Source organism: Populus alba, chromosome 1 (assembly GCF_005239225.2).
Source record: "Populus alba chromosome 1, ASM523922v2, whole genome shotgun sequence".
NCBI lineage: Eukaryota > Viridiplantae > Streptophyta > Magnoliopsida > Malpighiales > Salicaceae > Populus > Populus alba.
Genome location: NC_133284.1, coordinates 44,905,118 through 44,923,785, shown reverse-complemented (window position 1 = coordinate 44,923,785; position 18,668 = coordinate 44,905,118). Strand labels below are relative to the sequence as shown.

At 32.7% G+C, this 18,668-nt stretch overlaps 1 non-coding gene across 1 annotated transcript; it reads left to right on the top strand.

Moving 5' to 3' along the window:
• The first annotated feature begins 16,615 nt into the window (after positions 1-16,615).
• On the top strand, positions 16,616-16,719 carry LOC118038228 (small nucleolar RNA R71). The gene has a single exon (XR_004685730.1). It is a non-coding gene; the product is annotated as a small nucleolar RNA R71 (small nucleolar RNA).
• The last annotated feature ends 1,949 nt before the right edge of the window (positions 16,720-18,668 follow it).

Here is an 18,668-nt window from a genome sequence, read left to right as displayed (position 1 = left end):
ATGGATTTCTTAAATACAACAAAATTTATTTTCTTGCATTTCTGGATTTTACAACATGTTTGTAAAACTCCAAAGGGTATTGGCCAATATTCCAAAAAAAATATAAAAATCTTATTTTTGGGGGGAATTCATCTATTATTCACTGCTAATGTTTGGATAAAAAAAATCCTTAAAGGACGAATATCGAAAATATTATGAGGAATAATTTGTTATTATTCATTGTTAATATTTGGATAAAGAAACCCAAAGTGTTAAATATCCAAAATAATTTTCTAGGAATAATAAGTCATCACACATCCTTGAAAGAAGCCTTGATTATAATCGAGGACATTTCAAAAGTTCTTTTGTACTCCACGGTTTACGAGTTGTGAGTGTATAAAACACTAAGGGAAAAATAGTTTTTTTTTTAAAGCGCCCTAGATTTCTAAATTTTTGTCCCTCCTCCTTGCAATTTACGAGTCGAAAGCTCTTGAAATACTAAGGGAAAAATGAGATTTTGAAACACATGGAATCTCTTTGGATTTCTATCTTAATAAATTTAGTTTGAAACAAACCTAGGAAAATTGATGGGATTAGAAAACACTAACACCATAGCAATTATAAAGCAAACCAAACATCAGACAGCTTAACTTAGGTATGACGTATTAGGGGTACTAATACCTTTCCTTTACACAATCAGTCCTTTGTCTTAGAATCTCTGAAAGACCAGTTAGGTTTTCAAGTGACCAAAATATTAGGTGGTGACTCCTTTACACAAACAAAACAAATAACTCAAAATCAATCGATGGTCGCCGTGACGTCGCGCTCCGCCGCGAGAGTGCGACAAAAATAAGGATCAAAGTTAATATAATAATCAAATTAAATCAAATTCTAATGGATAAAATTCAAAACAAAATATATAACAATAAAAAGTTTGAGGACAAAATTCTATATAATCAACAAATAATATGATATTTCTAAATTTTTCACAACTTCTGAAAAGTGTTTTCCACCCAAAATAAAATGAAAACACATTTTGCTGGAAACAAAGCCAAATTTTTCTTTGACTAGATTGTGTTTTCCGTTGACTAGTTTTTTTTAATGGTAAACAAACACAGGAAAGTTTGAAAAGTAGTTTTCAGAAAACTATTTTCCGTGAAACAAATGGGACCTTAAAAATTAGGCTATCGTGTTGATTGACGAATACAACGATATGAGACAACAACCAAAAAAGTAAGTGTATCCAGAAACTCTTTATTTTTTTATACTCCATCCAATTGTCCACTACGTTATCTTTATGATACTTTTTCATGATAAAATACTTTTAAAAAATTATAAAGTTATTATAATTATAATATTTTTATTGCATTAAAGTATTGTTTATAAATATTTATAGTTAATGCTTTACTTAGATTAAATATTAGTTAAAGTTATTGAGATGAATACAAATGATATTTTTTCCTTTATGAGTAAAAGGAGGAGGCATGACCTATAGTTAGTCAATCATTTTCTATTTATATGTGTAGAGCAATATATAATAATAAAGGTAGAGGTTAAAACATTAGAGTAGTGCCTATAATATTTCCTATATATACATTTTAATATTTCATATATATACATTTTATAATATGATAGAAGTTGTTTTTCAAAATTCTTTTTACTCAGAAATATATTAAAATAATATTTTTTATCATTATTTTTTTAAAATCTATTTTTGATATCAATACATCAAAACAATCCCAAAACACTTAAAAATTAGTTTTGAGTAAATTAGTTTTTTTTTATTATAAAAAATTTAGCTTTTAGACAAACGACCCTTGATATCTATGTACAGCTTTCCACTATTTATATTGTTTAGATCCTCTAAAAATAGGAAAAATTAAACTACAAAAAAATATTGCTAGGGAATTTTATATTGTTTCCTTATTGGTTTGTTGATTTCTAATTAATTAAATTTTTTTTAACGTGCATGATACCTTTCCTACAATTTTCCAATTTTTTGTTTAATTTCTTATCTATTTTTCATATATATATATATATATATATATATATATATATATATATATATATATTGTTTTTTGCATAGTCTTCCACTATTTTTTAGTCCTTAATCATTTTAGACCCCTTTTCATACTTGACTCCAATATGGCTCCCTAAATTATTTATATTCTCTTTCTATTATTTTTATTTACCTATCTTATTACGCAAACAAAGTAACAACAATCCAAAAAATAACGTATATTGATTAAACTTCACTGAAACATACTTTTTTCAGGAAAAACATTATCTTTAAAAATACATGAAAAACTTAGAAGTAAAAAATAAATTATGACGACTTTATTTTGTTTTTCCACAATTTTGTAGTGTAATATTTTTTTTGTTATCTGTAAAATCAACCTCGAAGAATAAATGAATCATTTAATCATTATTTAAGAATATTGGCAAATAGATGATATAAATTATTAATATACGGCTTCTTATTTTTTGAAAAAAACAAAAAAAATTTATTTTAATTTTTTTATTATATGATTTTTTTTTTTGATATAAGTCTATTTACAAATGTATTAACCATTATCATTTATTTGGATCCAGTACCCGTATTCCAGAATTAAAAATTAGATGATGTAGTTAGGCATGGATCCTAAATTAATGCATTAGGTTTTGATAGTTTTTTATTTTATTTTTAGTAATATATATAGACATATATTAATTTTGACAAAACTTTTTAGAATGTACACACAATTAAATATTTTATTATTAAAAACAAACACGAAAAAACTTATTTTGTTTAAAGTATTTTAGAATAATCTTTAACTTTTCTTTAACATAATTAGTTTTTTTTACCTAAAATATCTAAGGAACAATTAAAATTTCTAATCATCATAAACAAATTTATTTTTCTTTTAGTTGCAGCTTCATCCTGAAGTCTCCAGTAACACTTTTCATGTCTATGTAATTATTAAGAATTGTAGAAAGTACATATCGATTAACACATTAGTTTGACAACGATCGTATTAGAGTTTTATTAAACATTGATTGACGCGTTAGTTTCTAATACCGTTTTTAAGAATGTAGTTGTAATTGATTTTTATTAAAAATATATTAAAATAATATTTTTTTATTTTTAAAAAATTATTTTTGATATCAACATATCAAAATGATTTGAAAATACCAAAAAATATTAATTTGAAGCAAAAAAAATAAAAAAAAAATTTATTTTTTTTTCAAAAACACTTTTAAAATACAAAAACAAATAGACTCATAAAAAAAATAAAATCACTTGTTTTAACTACTTTCATATAACAAAGAGAGTAGCAGGAAGACAACACAAAGAGAGGCTTGATTGTTTTTTAGGGGTGTATAAGAGTATAATAATAGTAATTTTTAAAATGTTTTTTTTTAGATATATATTAAAATAATATATTTTTTATTTTTAAAAAATCACTTTTGATATCAGTATATCAAAACAATTTAAAAAATATATATAAAAAATTGAATTTAAGCAAAACGAATTCAAAAATTGGTGGAATACGGTTTACACTGCGCTCTCAAACGGGATCTTGGTGCTTACAACCACAATTTCATAAAATTAATTTTTTTAATTTAAATTAGTTTTTTTATTGAATTTTAGATTTTTTTTTAATTTAGCTTTTTGATTTTTAAAATTATTTTAATGTAATAATATCAAAAATAAATTTTACAAAATAAAAAAAAATTATTACCAAACACCGCCTTCCTATAATGGGAGAAGATAATATATATATATATATATATATATATATATATATATATATATATATATATATATATATATATATATATAGGTGAGAGACAGTTGGTGTTAAGGTTTGTGGATGCTTGCACTGTGTAATTGATTTTCAAGAAAAAAACAAAAGGCTAAATTTTAAAAATATATGGCTTCTTTTAGAATTAGAACCCGCTCGAGAAAACGTTAGTCTACATGGCTACTTCCTGAAAGTGCTAGTGACGCCCCCCCCCCCCCCCCCCAAAAGGGAGCTATAGAAATAAACGACCAACAAATCCTAACATTCTAAATTTTTTAAAAATATTAGTTATACTTGCTTTTTTAAAGTATATTTTTACTTAGAAAAATATTAAAATATTTTATAAAAAAAAAATATTTTTAATATTAACATATCAAAACAATTTAAAAATATTAAAAAAAAATGTAAAACAAATAAAAAATAAAACATTTCCTTTAAATATTAAGATTTTGCAAAACTTCAAAAAAAAAAAAAATCTACAGTAAAAGTCATAATGTTTTAGTTTCTTCGTTAATGGATGGTGGAGTGATTTTATCATGTGAATTATCAACATAAACATGCCTAAAACTATTTCTAGCATCTAATTATGATTGGAAGATGTTTGAGAATTCATTTATTTTTGTGTTTTAAAAATATTTTTTTTTAAAAAATGAATTATTTTTTAATTTTTTCTTTGCTTCAATTAAGTTTTTTTATGTTTTCCAATTATTTTGATGTGTTTATATAAAAAATAATTTGTTTTAAAAAAAATATTATTTTAATATATTTCAAAAAAAAAAAAAGCATTTTGAAAAGCAACCATTATTTTACTTCCATACGCCCCTTTAATGTTGATTAGTAACTTCACAAAGAGGGGGGTTGGTGGGTGGGTGAACATCTTCAGGTCAAGCTCTTATTTTCAGTATTGGACGTCTTCTAGATATGTACTAGTTAGGTGGCCCGTAGCGTAAGACCAACCTTTTTACTTTCATAAAAAATATCAAACAAATTTAAGACCCAATAGCATTGAGTCTGACTGCAACACCAGATCCAATAATAAATATTTATAATATTAATAATAATATTTAACGTGTATGTCCATGTTCTTATATTTTTTTAAGGTTTTTAAAAAACAATTTATGATTTTTCTTTGATGGTAATAATAGTTTTTTTTTTTTAAAAATTAAATATTATTATTACCCTTCAAATGAAATCTATTTTTGTTTTTCAATAGTAATAATATTTTTTTCAAATTTATTTATAATACAAATAATAATATTAATAATATTTATTATAATAAAAATAATATTATTTATAATACAAATAATAATATTTTTAATATTAATACCTTTAATTTTAATAAAAAATAATAATATTTATAAAACAAATAATAATATTTGGAAACGTAAGACCTAAGAACCTTGGGTCCTGGCACCGAACCCAATAGAATTGGATCCTAACGCATGACCCATTAACCTTGAGTATGGATGACGAACCTAAGAATCTAGACACCTGACGCCAGACCAAGAGAATTGGATCTTGACATCGGATCCATTAGCCTTAGATCTGGACACGGATGCATTATCGCTGGGTCCGAACGCCAAACCCTAGAGCCTGGGACCATGTGAGGTTGCAAGACTCAAGGGACTTGAGTTTGCATCCCAACCACCCCCAAGTTTCTTGGGTCTAGAAAGGGATGCCTGACCCAAGTTAATAATAATAGTAGTAGTAATTGATTTTACTCTTAAAATCAAATCTATGTTTTTTTAGATAGTAATGATATTTATAATATTAATAATAATATTTAACTTGTGTGTCCAAATTCTTATATTTTTTAATCTTTACAAGAAATTATTGTTTTTCTTCAATAGTAATTTTTTTTCTTCTAATTTATTAACGATAGTAGTAGTAGTAGTATTAGTAATTGATTTTAATCTTTAAATCAAATCTATGTTTTTCTGAGCGGACCAAGTTCAAGATAGTATGGGTCCACCACGCATACCAAAACCACTATACACTTGGCCATGACATCTAGACTTTGAAGCAAGCCCAGGCCAAGTCCAAGGTAGCGTTAGTCAAGTACACATGTCGGACCCATTACACTTGAACTCCAAGTCCAGGGGACTTCTAGACTTGACATGCGATCAAATCTAGGGCATCGTGGGTCTAGCATGTATGATGGACCCACTACACACAGACTTGACAGACAACTAAGTCCAAGGTATTTGGACTTGGTAGTTAGCCAAGTCTAAGGTAGCGTAATAATATCTATACCTTGGACTTGGCTAGCTGCAAAGTCTTTGTACCTTGGATTTGGATGACTGCTAAGTCCAAGGTAGTATGGGTTCAAATTTAAGTCTTTTTTTAAAAAAAATTGTAGTTTTTAATTTTATCTTTGAAATCAAATTTAAGTTTTTTTTTCTTCTAATAGTAACAATTTGTTTTTTTAAAATTCATTAATAATTTTATATCTGAACTGTAAGAACTCCCTCAACACATGTATATTCTCCCTACTCAAGGGCATGATTGTATTTTCATTGATTTTTTTTAAAGACAAAATAAGTCTCTAAACAAACTGTTAAGAACATATGTGAAAAAAAAAACATATTCTAAGATTGAAGCATATAATAGATTTTCTTAATTCTAAAATAATATTAACTATTTTTACCGCATGATGCAAGGTTTGACATAATTATAAGACAAAATACATAGAATAGTAATGCATGTTACTATAGTATACCAACACACCAAACAATAAAAACACTAATACAAAAGCCTCATGATTCAACGGATGAAAATGAACAAGTTCTTCCAATTTTTTTTTTCATACAAAAGTGAGGAATAAGATGTAGCTCTTCTAGCAGCTGTATCAATATGCATGTTGCCTTAGGCCTGGCAATCCTGCACAATAGAAAAAGGTGAATGTTATTGTCTTTATAAATTGTACAAAGCCAATGTTGTCATATTGGTGGAACAATACCTTTTGATTTGGTTGAACCGTTTGTCCTTTGTTTCTTTTGATTTGGTCAGAATAATTTATTATGGACAATTAAAATGTGCAAAGCATCAAAAAATTAATTAAAATGATGTTTTGATTTGGAGTGGAAGAGAGATAAACCTTTGTTCAACATCATCAGAATTGAACTAAAGTTTTCTCTTTATTGTCATAGCCAAATGACACGATCAAAAGATCGATGTCTTCTCCTAAGTGCAGGAGTGTCAAAGTAATAAATAACCCGGCAAGACCGGGGTCGAACCACAGAGAGGTTAATTGTATAAATTATAAATAACAATACAATAACAACAACAACAACAATAACAAAAATAATAACAATAATAGTAATAATAATAATAATAATAATAATAATAATAATACTCAGTTCGTGGCGTTGTTATACCAGAGAATGATCTAAAAGATCGAGTCACAGGTTTTTAGCCTATATACTGAGTTTATGAAAAGATCAAAGAGATATATTATATAATATAAATAGATTTCTGATGCGAATGAATAAGGCAAGACCAACAATGTCAGGATCCTTGATCAAACACAGAGCATACTTAACGTACATAAAATATGACAAGAATGTTAATAATACTAGTAGTAGTAGTAATAAAAAAAGAGAAGAGGAAGAAATTAATGAGAACTTTGATATGGAAGATTACTGTAAGGATTAAAAAATGATAAAAACAAATGTCAAGGTTAGAGGATCTACTAATGGTATTTCAAACAAGTATAGTATAAACTCTTATTACTAAATTTGAAACCACACACGAAGGAGGTTCCAATAAGATGATTTGTCATTAATAGCTCATTATAAATTGTTAACATGATCATATTAATTATCTTATTTATGTAACACCAAACTTTTAAATATTGTCAGGAATTCATGATGCTAACTTATGTTAATAATAAATCAAGTTCCTTTCATAGCATAGGTGTAAGTAATACCATACGGTTGCGCTATGAGAGTGCCAAGCATTTTTTGTACCAAGTGTTATACAATACAAATCTAGATTAACCATTTAACAAGTAAGGTATTAAGAATTAGTAAGATAAAAAGATAAGACATGTTAATATTAAACATTAAGGTCCATGTTGAGTTTACACTATACTTATTCTTACACCATTAGTGTAACCTTTTCACCTTGACATAATAAACTTAGCTAAACATAATGAAGAAGAGAAAAAAAAAAATAAGAACATAAATAAGATACAAGTTAACTAAGGAAAGGAAAGGAAATGAAAAGCATAAACAAGATATTAATGAAAGCAAAACTTAAGAATTACAAAAAAAATATAAAGAGAGAAATAAAGAGCATGATCTTGATCTGAACAGCCAAGCCCCTAAATGCATGGAAAATGCCTCCTTTTATAGGCCAAAATTCGGAATTATTGATTTGATGACTAATTGTTGAGTGGGTGGCCAATTCTTGACTTGGTGAAAATCCTTATCTTCTTGTATGAATAAAAAAAAATTACTAGCATCAGAACTAGGACCACTTAAAAACATGAAAGTTGTGGGAACTTGTCTCAGCTTTCCATAAAAAAAAAGTGGAGGTCATTTGGACTTCTAGAACTCCAGATATGGGCCAAACACTGAATAGTGTTTGGGCTGCAGGACAGATTCGGACTTCTCCGTTGGTGCTATAATTTGGACTTGAAAACGGCCTTCTTAGATCTTGGTGTCCATAGGCCTATGTCTTACTGAATCTGTGTAAACATTTAAGGTCATTTGGACATCTAGAACTCAAGATATGACCCAATTACTGAACAGCGTTCCAGTTTGGACTGCACCAACATCTTTTTTCTAAGTTTGGCCCTCTCTTTGTCCTTTCAATTTTCATACTTGAACTCATCAATCAATCCTTTGATGTAGTGATAGGCCTGCATTTAAGATGAAAATTTACCATATATTAAGGCATTTTATAGTATTAGACTTGTTATTATAAAACATGCTTTAGTTAAGGAGTTATTGATACTTTAAGTGCAAAATGATGATATAAAACCTTGATAAATATGCACTTTTAAGTACTAATGACACCCCCCAACCAGCTTGTTACTAGTCCCTAGTAATCAAAGCGTTAAAATAGAAAAAAAATTTGCAAGTTTCATAAAGCAAGGCATTCATCATTCAACTTCCATTAATCTATCCAGATAAATAAACTCTCATTAAATTCATATATCTGCTCAATACCTCTTAAACAAGATATTACTAAACCTTTCTTTTGTGCTCAAAATATTAATATTTAGTTATGGGGCTTTACTTGGAAGAAAAACAAATATCAAATTGTTCAGCAATAGCAGTAGAGCTTATGATTTATCGTGCTGAAGATGTTAGAAATTGCTGTTCCACAGCATGATCAAGAAAAGACAACAACTTATCATAAAAACCATTAACATTTAACAAACCTATGGGTTTATGGTGAATGTGCAGTTGGGCCCAAGAGGAAATATGAAAGATCTCTTCCAATGTGCCCAAACCACCTGGTAAGGCAATAAAGGCATCAACATGATTAAACATGGTATTCAGCTGGTCAGACATTGTGGGGACATGTAGTTCCTCTCCAATTGTTTTTCCAATGATGTCCCCTTGTGCTAAAGCTTTGGGGACAACCCCCAAAACTTGACTACTTGTTGGTTAAATTTGCAAGTGCACAAATCGTAACAAGTAATAAAGTGATGAGTAGAGTATCGTCCCACGAGGATTTGTAAAAATTACTACTAATTACCAAAGTCTTTTAAATTATGATCTATTTGAGGAATCAAATAAGATAGTTTATGAAACAAAAATTAATGATTAAAAACAAACAACCAATTGATTAAATATTAATGAATTCAATTGTACTGGTTCTAGGATTTCTGACTTACCGTAACTATGCTTACATGAACTTTCTCGATTAAATTAATTACTCCTAATGATGATAATCAGGTTTTCCTTATGTAAATATTAATCTCTCTCGAGCATCAATAAATTATTTCGACAAACAAATTTCATATACTCTACAAAAGTTCTGAACTTGTCGAAATTTATTAAGTACTGTAAAACCTGTAACGATTACAAAAGTTCTTAGGATATCTCTATCCTATAGATTTCTTACGGTATTTCAAACAATAGCTAAAACAATTATCACTTCTCAGTTTCAAATTGAAATCTAAATCATGCAGATGTTGGCCAAACACACGCAAGCATTACACATAGAATGAAATACTCAACATCTTAATGTAATAATTCAATCGAAGAAATTGTTCACATAATCATAGTAAGGTTACATCAAAAATCCCAGAATAAAAGTCTACTCCATAGTTAAATTAAAGAGAAACAAACTTGATACGATGAACATCACTCAAGAGCATAGAATTTCCGTCGAAAAGATAGGTGTCCTCCCGGTTTTCAATAGTTTTGCCTCTGCCCCTCTTTTGTTCCTTTGGTGCCGCCTCCTCTCTTTCTATTTTCTATGTTGTAGGGTTTCTGTTCTGTCCTCTCTCCTCCTTTTTCTTCTTTTATATTGTGGCTTTTCTACCCCTGCAATAATGAGGAAAGTTTCCTTTTCTGTATTAAATTCCTTCCTACTCAGACATTGCGGGCCCGATTTGAGGTAGAAGACGTGCGAATTCAAAGATCTCTATTTCTGGAGAAATTGTAGAGAATCAAATTTTCTTTCCAACGAAACTGATCTTGCAATATTTGGACGTCTGAACGTTGAGATAAGGGCCATAAACCGAAACAGTCTTTGCAGTGCAGGAATTTCGGGCTGGTTCAATCCTTGTTTTTCAACTCGCTTTTTGGGCTTCGAAACAACAAAACTGAGTTATATGCCCTTCATATGTTTTGTAGACCTTCATCTCAGCTATTTGAAAATGGTTACGAACATCCGAAACTAAATTGTATAGCTTCTTTGCAGCACATAATGAATCACTGTTCAGTTTCACTGCCCGGCTCTGCCTGTTCAGTAACCTAAGATCTGAAAACACATTAATTTCCCACGAGGTCAATAGTTCAAAAAGAGATTCAAAATTCTAATTGTCTTGTGCAACACATCCAAAATATTTAAAAATCAAGCATGAATAGCATAAATTATACATGCTAAAAATTCCCTTATCAAATACCCCGAAACTTGAATGTTTGCTTGTCCTCAAGCAAAAAGGAAACCATGAAAGCAGAGTGCTAAAAGCTCATGATAAGTTCAACTTTCACATTTAAAAGGCTCCATCATGCAACATTCACTTCTTGACTTAGCTCATAGACAATATTAGATAATGAAAAATTAAGCATTCCTACTCTCTGTGCAGGTCGTTGTACAAACTTCCAACTCATCCATGTGTTTCATGTGTTTAGCATCCTTGAACCGTGCACAGTCATTCCGTCATTTTTTTTTTGAACAAGGTAGCAAACTTTAGGAGTAATAACACACTTTTACTTGTCTTTTGACAAGGGTGATTTTTTTAAATTTATCACTTGTCTTTTGACGCGAATACAAACATTTGTGATGAATGCACCCGGTTACTTAACAAGTCATAAACTTAAAATGCTTTGCATACTCATATTTTAAGCTGCCGTTTGACGTAAAAGTAAACATTTGTGATGAATACTCCTAGTTACTAAGCAACTCAAAACATTGGAGTAGATACACATCATATATTTATTCATTCAATTTCATACTCATTATCCACTCCTTGTTTTGATTTTTTTTTTTTAGAGGGTAATAACAAGAAAGAACAACACACTTATCTCTTATGCATAACTACACAATTCACATGACTGTGCTGGAAAAGTGTACTTCAATAATTCAAAAGAAAATAGTCATGTTTAATCCAACTTTATAAGATATCATCCGCTCTAAGCCAAGAAATATCATGGTTACATCATGAAGCACCTAAAAATGTCAAAGTTGGTCTTAAATGCATATCACTTTTCACCCTCTGTTTTCATGGTTCTAGTGTGCAATGTCTTTCATAGTCAAAACATGCAATGTCTCCCCCAAACTTAAATATCACATTGTCCTCAATGGAAAAATAAAGAATAGAAAGGCTTACGAATACTTCCTTTTGACTTTGTGGGTGTGACTTTGCTGTTGCTCCTGGTTATTTTCTTGTATGATCAATTCCTGCACAACTCAATGAAACAAATAAGGGTTTTTTTTTTTTTTTTTTTTTTTTACGTGGGTTGCCTCCCAATCAGCGCTGAGTTATAGTCATTAGCTTGACTTTTCCATTTATCTAAGATGAAGTGAGAGGGATATCATCCCTTTTCCCAATAGACTCTCCATTCCTATAATGCTTCAGACGCTGCCCATTCACTGTGAATGTTCCCTTTTCATCATGGGTGACCTCTACTGCTCCATAAGGAAATACCCTCACAACCGTAAATGGTCCTGACCATCGTGATTTGAGCTTACCAGGAAACAAGCGGAGCCGTGAATTGAAGAGTAATACCTGTTGACCAGGGACAAACTCCTTGCGTACAATGTGTTTGTCATGCCATGCCTTGGTTCTTTCTTTGTATATCTTGGCATTTTCATAGGACTCATTGCGAAATTCATCCATCTCATTAAGTTGCAGGATTCTTTTCTCACCTGCAACCTGCAAATCCATGTTCAGTTGTTTCATTGCCCAGTATGCCTTATGCTCTAATTCAACAGGAATATGACATGCTTTCCCAAAAACTAATCGATACGGAGACATTCCCAATGGTGTTTTGAATGCTGTCCGATATGCCCATAATGCATCATCTAGCTTTCTTGCCCAATCTTTCCGAGAATTACTTACTGTTTTCTCTAAAATTTGCTTCACCTCTCTATTTGATACCTCTGTTTGGCCATTTGTCTGAGGATGATAAGCCAATGCTCTTTTGTGTCTGACTCCATACTTAGATAGCAGTGCTTCAAACTGCTTGTTGCAAAAATGAGTTCCTTCATCACTGATGATGGCTCGAGGAGTACCAAATCTGGTAAAGATGTTCTTTCGTAGAAAATTAAGTACTACCTTGCCATCATTTGTAGGCGTTGCGATTGCCTCGATCCACTTTGATACATAATCCACTGCTAAGAGAATGTATTTGTTGTTACAGGATGAAGGAAAAGGTCCCATGAAATCGATGCCCCAAACATCAAATAATTCAACTTCTAGGATATTCTGTAGTGGCATTTCATTTCGTCGAGATATATTCCCTGTATGCTGACATCTATCACAAGCAGTAACAAAAGCATGAGCATCTTTAAACATATTGGGCCAATAAAAACCTGACTGCAAAACTTTGGCTGCAGTGCGTTGTGTTCCAAAATGCCCCCCATATTCAAGTGTGTGGCAGTGCTTCAATATATTTGTCATTTCCTCTTCTGGAACACACCTCCTGATGACTTGATCTGCACAATGCCGATAGAGTATCGGCTCCTCCCAGAAGTAGTGTTTGACTTCAGAAAAAAATTTCTTCTTTTGCTGGTAAGAAAAATCTGGCGGTATGATCTTACCTGCAAGAAAGTTGACATAATCTGCATACCAAGGAAAGAATTTGTTAGTGGAAATTGCTAAGAGTCTTTCATCAGGAAAACATTCATTTATAACCGTGAATTTAGGCTCCAGCTGCTGTGTCAATTCCAGCCTTGAAAGATGATCTGCCACCACATTCTCAGTCCCCTTTTTATCTTTAATTTCTACATCAAATTCTTGCAGTAATAGGATCCAACGGATAAGTCTAGGCTTGGCATCTTTCTTAGACACTAGGTGTCTAATTGCAGCATGATCAGTATACACCAGTACTTTGTTTCCCATCAGGTAAGGCCGAAACTTATCAAATGCATAGACCACAGCAAGCAACTCTTTCTTGGTTGTGGCATAATTGAGCTGGGCATCGTTGAGTGTTCTGCTGGCATAGTATATGGTGTGAAACACATTATTTTTCCGTTGCCCCAGTACTGCTCCAACTGCATAATCACTTGCATCACACATAAGCTCAAATGGTTTCTCCCAATCCGGTGCAATTACAATAGGAGTTGTCACTAACTTCTTTTTCAACAACATAAAGGTTGTCTCGCATTCCTCATCAAACTGAAACTTTGTGTCTTTTAGCAGCAGACTGCATAGCGGTTTGGATATTTTAGAGAAGTCTTTGATGAACCTCCTATAAAATCCCGCATGACCAAGGAAACTCCTAACCCCTTTTACTGTAGTTGGCGGCAGAAGCTTGTCTATTGCCTCAATTTTAGCTCTGTCTACCTCTATTCCTTTTTCTGAAATCCGGTGCCCCAATACTATACCTTCATTTACCATGAAGTGACATTTTTCCCAGTTCAATATTAAGTTTGTCTTTTCACAACGCTCCAAAACCAACGCCAACTTTGCAAGGCAGTCATCAAAAGAAGTTCCAAATACAGAAAAGTCATCCATGAAGATCTCAATGATTTGCTCCACCATATCTGAAAAAATAGCCATCATGCACCTCTGAAAGGTAGCTGGTGCATTACACAACCCAAAAGGCATTCTTCTGAAAGCAAAAGTACCATAAGGGCAGGTGAAAGTGGTCTTCTCCTGGTCCTCAGGTGCGATGGCTATTTGGTTGTATCCTAAATAGCCATCTAGGAAACAGTAGTATTCATGCCCAGCTAACCTGTCTAGCATCTGATCAATGAATGGTAGGGGGAAGTGATCTTTGCGAGTTGCCTTGTTGAGCTTTCGATAATCCATACAAATCCTCCATCCAGTTACCGGTCTAGTAGGGATCAAGTTGTTGTTTGCATCTTTTACCACTGTCATTCCTCCTTTCTTTGGCACAACTTGAACTGGGCTCACCCATGAGCTGTCAGAGATTGGATAAATAACACCAGCATCTAACCATTTCAGAACTTCTTTTCGGACTACCTCTTTCATGGTCGGGTTAAGCCTTCTCTGATGTTCTACTGTTGGCTTGACTTCATCCTCCAACAGAATTTTATGCATGCAAATAGAGGGATTGATGCCTTTGATATCTGCCAATACCCACCCGAGAGCTGCCTTATGTTTTCTCAACACCCTCAACAATTTTTCTTCCTCTGTTTTGGTCAGCTTTGCAGAGACTATCACAGGATAGGTGGAAGCTTCTCCAAGATATGCATACCGAAGGTGTTCTGGCAGAGGTTGCAATTCCAGAACCGGTGCTTGTTCACTGGTTGATTTTATCTTTGGTGCTGGTTGTCCCAAATCTTCAAAGTATCTTTTGCGGTTAGGTTCAAAAGAGTCCATCCAACATGAATATTCTGCTATTTCAGCATCCTCTTCCAGTACATTATTTACCAAACATGCTTCCAACGGGTCGGTTGGAAGCTTGACTTTGTCATTAATTAAGGAGTCCACCATTTGAATGCTGAAGCAACTCTCCCCCATATCTGGTTGTTTGATGGCTTTGAACACATTGAAAATCACCTCCTCTTCATTCACCCTTAACTGCAGCTCCCCTTTCTTCACATCAATTAACGCACCTCCAGTGGCCAAGAATGGTCGGCCAAGCAAGATAGGAATCTCATTATCCTCCTCCATATCCAGTATGATGAAGTCTGCTGGAAAGATGAACTTGCCCACTTTCACCAGTACATCTTCAATTATTCCCCTTGGATGCTTCAATGACCTGTCAGCTAGCTGCAGTGTTACTGTGGTTGGCCTTGCTTCACCTAAACCAAGCTTATTAAAAATAGATAAAGGCATGAGATTAATACTTGCACCTAAATCACATAAAGCTTTTTCAAATATAGAATTTCCAATGGAACATGGTATAGTAAAACTCCCTGGATCCTTAAGTTTAGGAGGTAGTTTTTTCTGCAAAATAGCACTGCATTCCTCAGTAAGAGCGACAGTCTCATATTCCTCTAGCTTTCTTTTGTTTGAGAGGATGTCCTTCAGAAATTTCACATAGCTTGGCATTTGTTCAAGAGCATCTGCAAAAGGAATGTTAATCTGCAATTTTTTAAACACATCAAGAAATTTAGAAAATTGCTTATCAAGTTTATTCTTCTTGAGACGTTGTGGAAATGGAATTCTCTGCATTATTTCTTGCATCGGTTCTGGCAGAGGATCAGATTTTTTTATATTCTGAATTGGTTCGGCCATTTGCTCCTCTTCTTCTCTTCCTGCACTCTTGTTTCCAGCAGTCTGCTCCACTTCTTTTCCACTTCTTAAAGTTATGGCCTTGCATTGCTCCTTAGGATTAATTTCAGTTGTGCTTGGTAGATTTCCTTGTTGTCTACCCGTGAGCATGTTGGCTAACTGACCAACCTGAACCTCCAAATTTCGAATTGAGGCTGCTTGGTTCTGCAGATTGGTATTTGTTTTAGTCATGAATCTGCTGGTGTTGTTTGCTAATTGTGTCATAGCTTCTTCAAGTTTTGATTTCTCTTTCATGTGCTCACTTGACGATGGCATGGCTGGATTCTTCATGACAGTTTGATTGTTCCATGAGAAATTAGGATGATTTCTCCAACCGGGATTATATGTTGCACTGTAGGGGTTGTTCTGCCGGTTGTAGTTTGACACAAAATGAGCATGCTCTGCCTGAGAGAATGGGTTCCCAGTCTGACACTCTTCACTTGTGTGATTTCCATGGCAAAAATCACACGTTGTATGGACGGCATTTGCTGACAGTTGAGTGGTTTTCAGTTGCTGAGTTAGTGAATGGACTTGAGCTGTTAATGCCGTGATTGCATCAATTTCGTGCACCCCAACAATCTTCTTTTGTATGCTTCTTTCATTTGGCCATTGGTAATTGTTCATAGCCATTTCTTCCAATAAGTTGTAAGCATCATCCTGTGACTTACTCATAAAAGCTCCTCCTGAAGCTGCATCAATTAGTGTTCTTGTGGAGGCATTCAATCCATTGTAAAAATTCTGCACCTGCATCCACTTCGGTAGTCCATGGTGGGGGCATCACCTGAGCAAATCCTTGTATCTCTCCCATGTCTCATACAATGGTTCACTCTCAAGTTGGGCGAAGTTAGCTATCTCAATGCGCATTTTTGCTGTCTTGGCTGGTGGAAAAAATTTAGCAAGGAATTTCTGGGCTAAATCTTCCCAGCTGATAACTGAATCTGCAGGCATGGAGTTTAACCAGTTCTTCGCTCTATCTCGCAAAGAAAATGGAAACAGTCTGAGGCGAATGGCATCATCAGTAACGCCATTATGTTTAAATGTGTCACAAATTTCCAAGAAACTTGCAATATGGGCGTTAGGATCATCACTTGGCAACCCATAAAACTGAACTGAGGTCTGAATCATCTGCAGTATTGCTGGTTTGATCTCAAAATTATTGGCCTCAATCCTTGGTTTCCTGATAACAGAACGGATTCCTGTCACTTGTGGGAGAGTAAAATCTCTCAATGCCCGTGTATCTTGCTCAGGATTTTCATTGTCTGCCATGATGCCTGAACTGTTTTGAGTCTCTCGCGTTTTCTTTCTTAATCCCCTTGCAGTTCTCTCAATCTCAGGATTATAAGGTAGCAACGGCTGGTTTTTGTTGCTTCTCATGCACTAGACAACACACCTAAAGAGCTGAAGACAAAAGGCAATCAAATTAGATCAAATTTAATTTATATTGATATTATTAGTAATTTTATCTAAAATCCCCGGCAACGGCGCCAAAAACTTGTTGGTTAAATTTGCAAGTGCACAAATCGTAACAAGTAATAAAGTGATGAGTAGAGTATCGTCCACGAGGATTTGTAAAAATTACTACTAATTACCAAAGTCTTTTAAATTATGATCTATTTGAGGAATCAAATAAGATAGTTTATGAAACAAAATTAATGATTAAAAACAAACAACCAATTGATTAAATATTAATGAATTCAATTGTACTGGTTCTAGGATTTCTGACTTACCGTAACTATGCTTACATGAACTTTCTCGATTAAATTAATTACTCCTAATGATGATAATCAGGTTTTCCTTATGTAAATATTAATCTCTCTCGAGCATCAATAAATTATTTCGACAAACAAATTTTCATATACTCTACAAAAGTTCTGAACTTGTCGAAATTTATTAAGTACTGTAAAACCTGTAACGATTACAAAAGTTCTTAGGATATCTCTATCCTATAGATTTCTTACGGTATTTCAAACAATAGCTAAAACAATTATCACTTCTCAGTTTCAAATTGAAATCTAAATCATGCAGATGTTGGCCAAACACACGCAAGCATTACACATAGAATGAAATACTCAACATCTTAATGTAATAATTCAATCGAAGAAATTGTTCACATAATCATAGTAAGGTTACATCAAAAATCCCAGAATAAAAGTCTACTCCATAGTTAAATTAAAGAGAAACAAACTTGATACGATGAACATCACTCAAGAGCATAGAATTTCCGTCGAAAAGATAGGTGTCCTCCCGGTTTTCAATAGTTTTGCCTCTGCCCCTCTTTTGTTCCTTTGGTGCCGCCTCCTCTCTTTCTATTTTCTATGTTGTAGGGTTTCTGTTCTGTCCTCTCTCCTCCTTTTTCTTCTTTTATATATTGTGGCTTTTCTACCCCTGCAATAATGAGGAAAGTTTCCTTTTCTGTATTAAATTCCTTCCTACTCAGACATTGCGGGCCCGATTTGAGGTAGAAGACGTGCGAATTCAAAGATCTCTATTTCTGGAGAAAATTGTAGAGAATCAAATTTTCTTTCCAACGAAACTGATCTTGCAATATTTGGACGTCTGAACGTTGAGATAAGGGCCATAAACCGAAACAGTCTTTGCAGTGCAGGAATTTCGGGCTGGTTCAATCCTTGTTTTTCAACTCGCTTTTTGGGCTTCGAAACAACAAAACTGAGTTATATGCCCTTCATATGTTTTGTAGACCTTCATCTCAGCTATTTGAAAATGGTTACGAACATCCGAAACTAAATTGTATAGCTTCTTTGCAGCACATAATGAATCACTGTTCAGTTTCACTGCCCGGCTCTGCCTGTTCA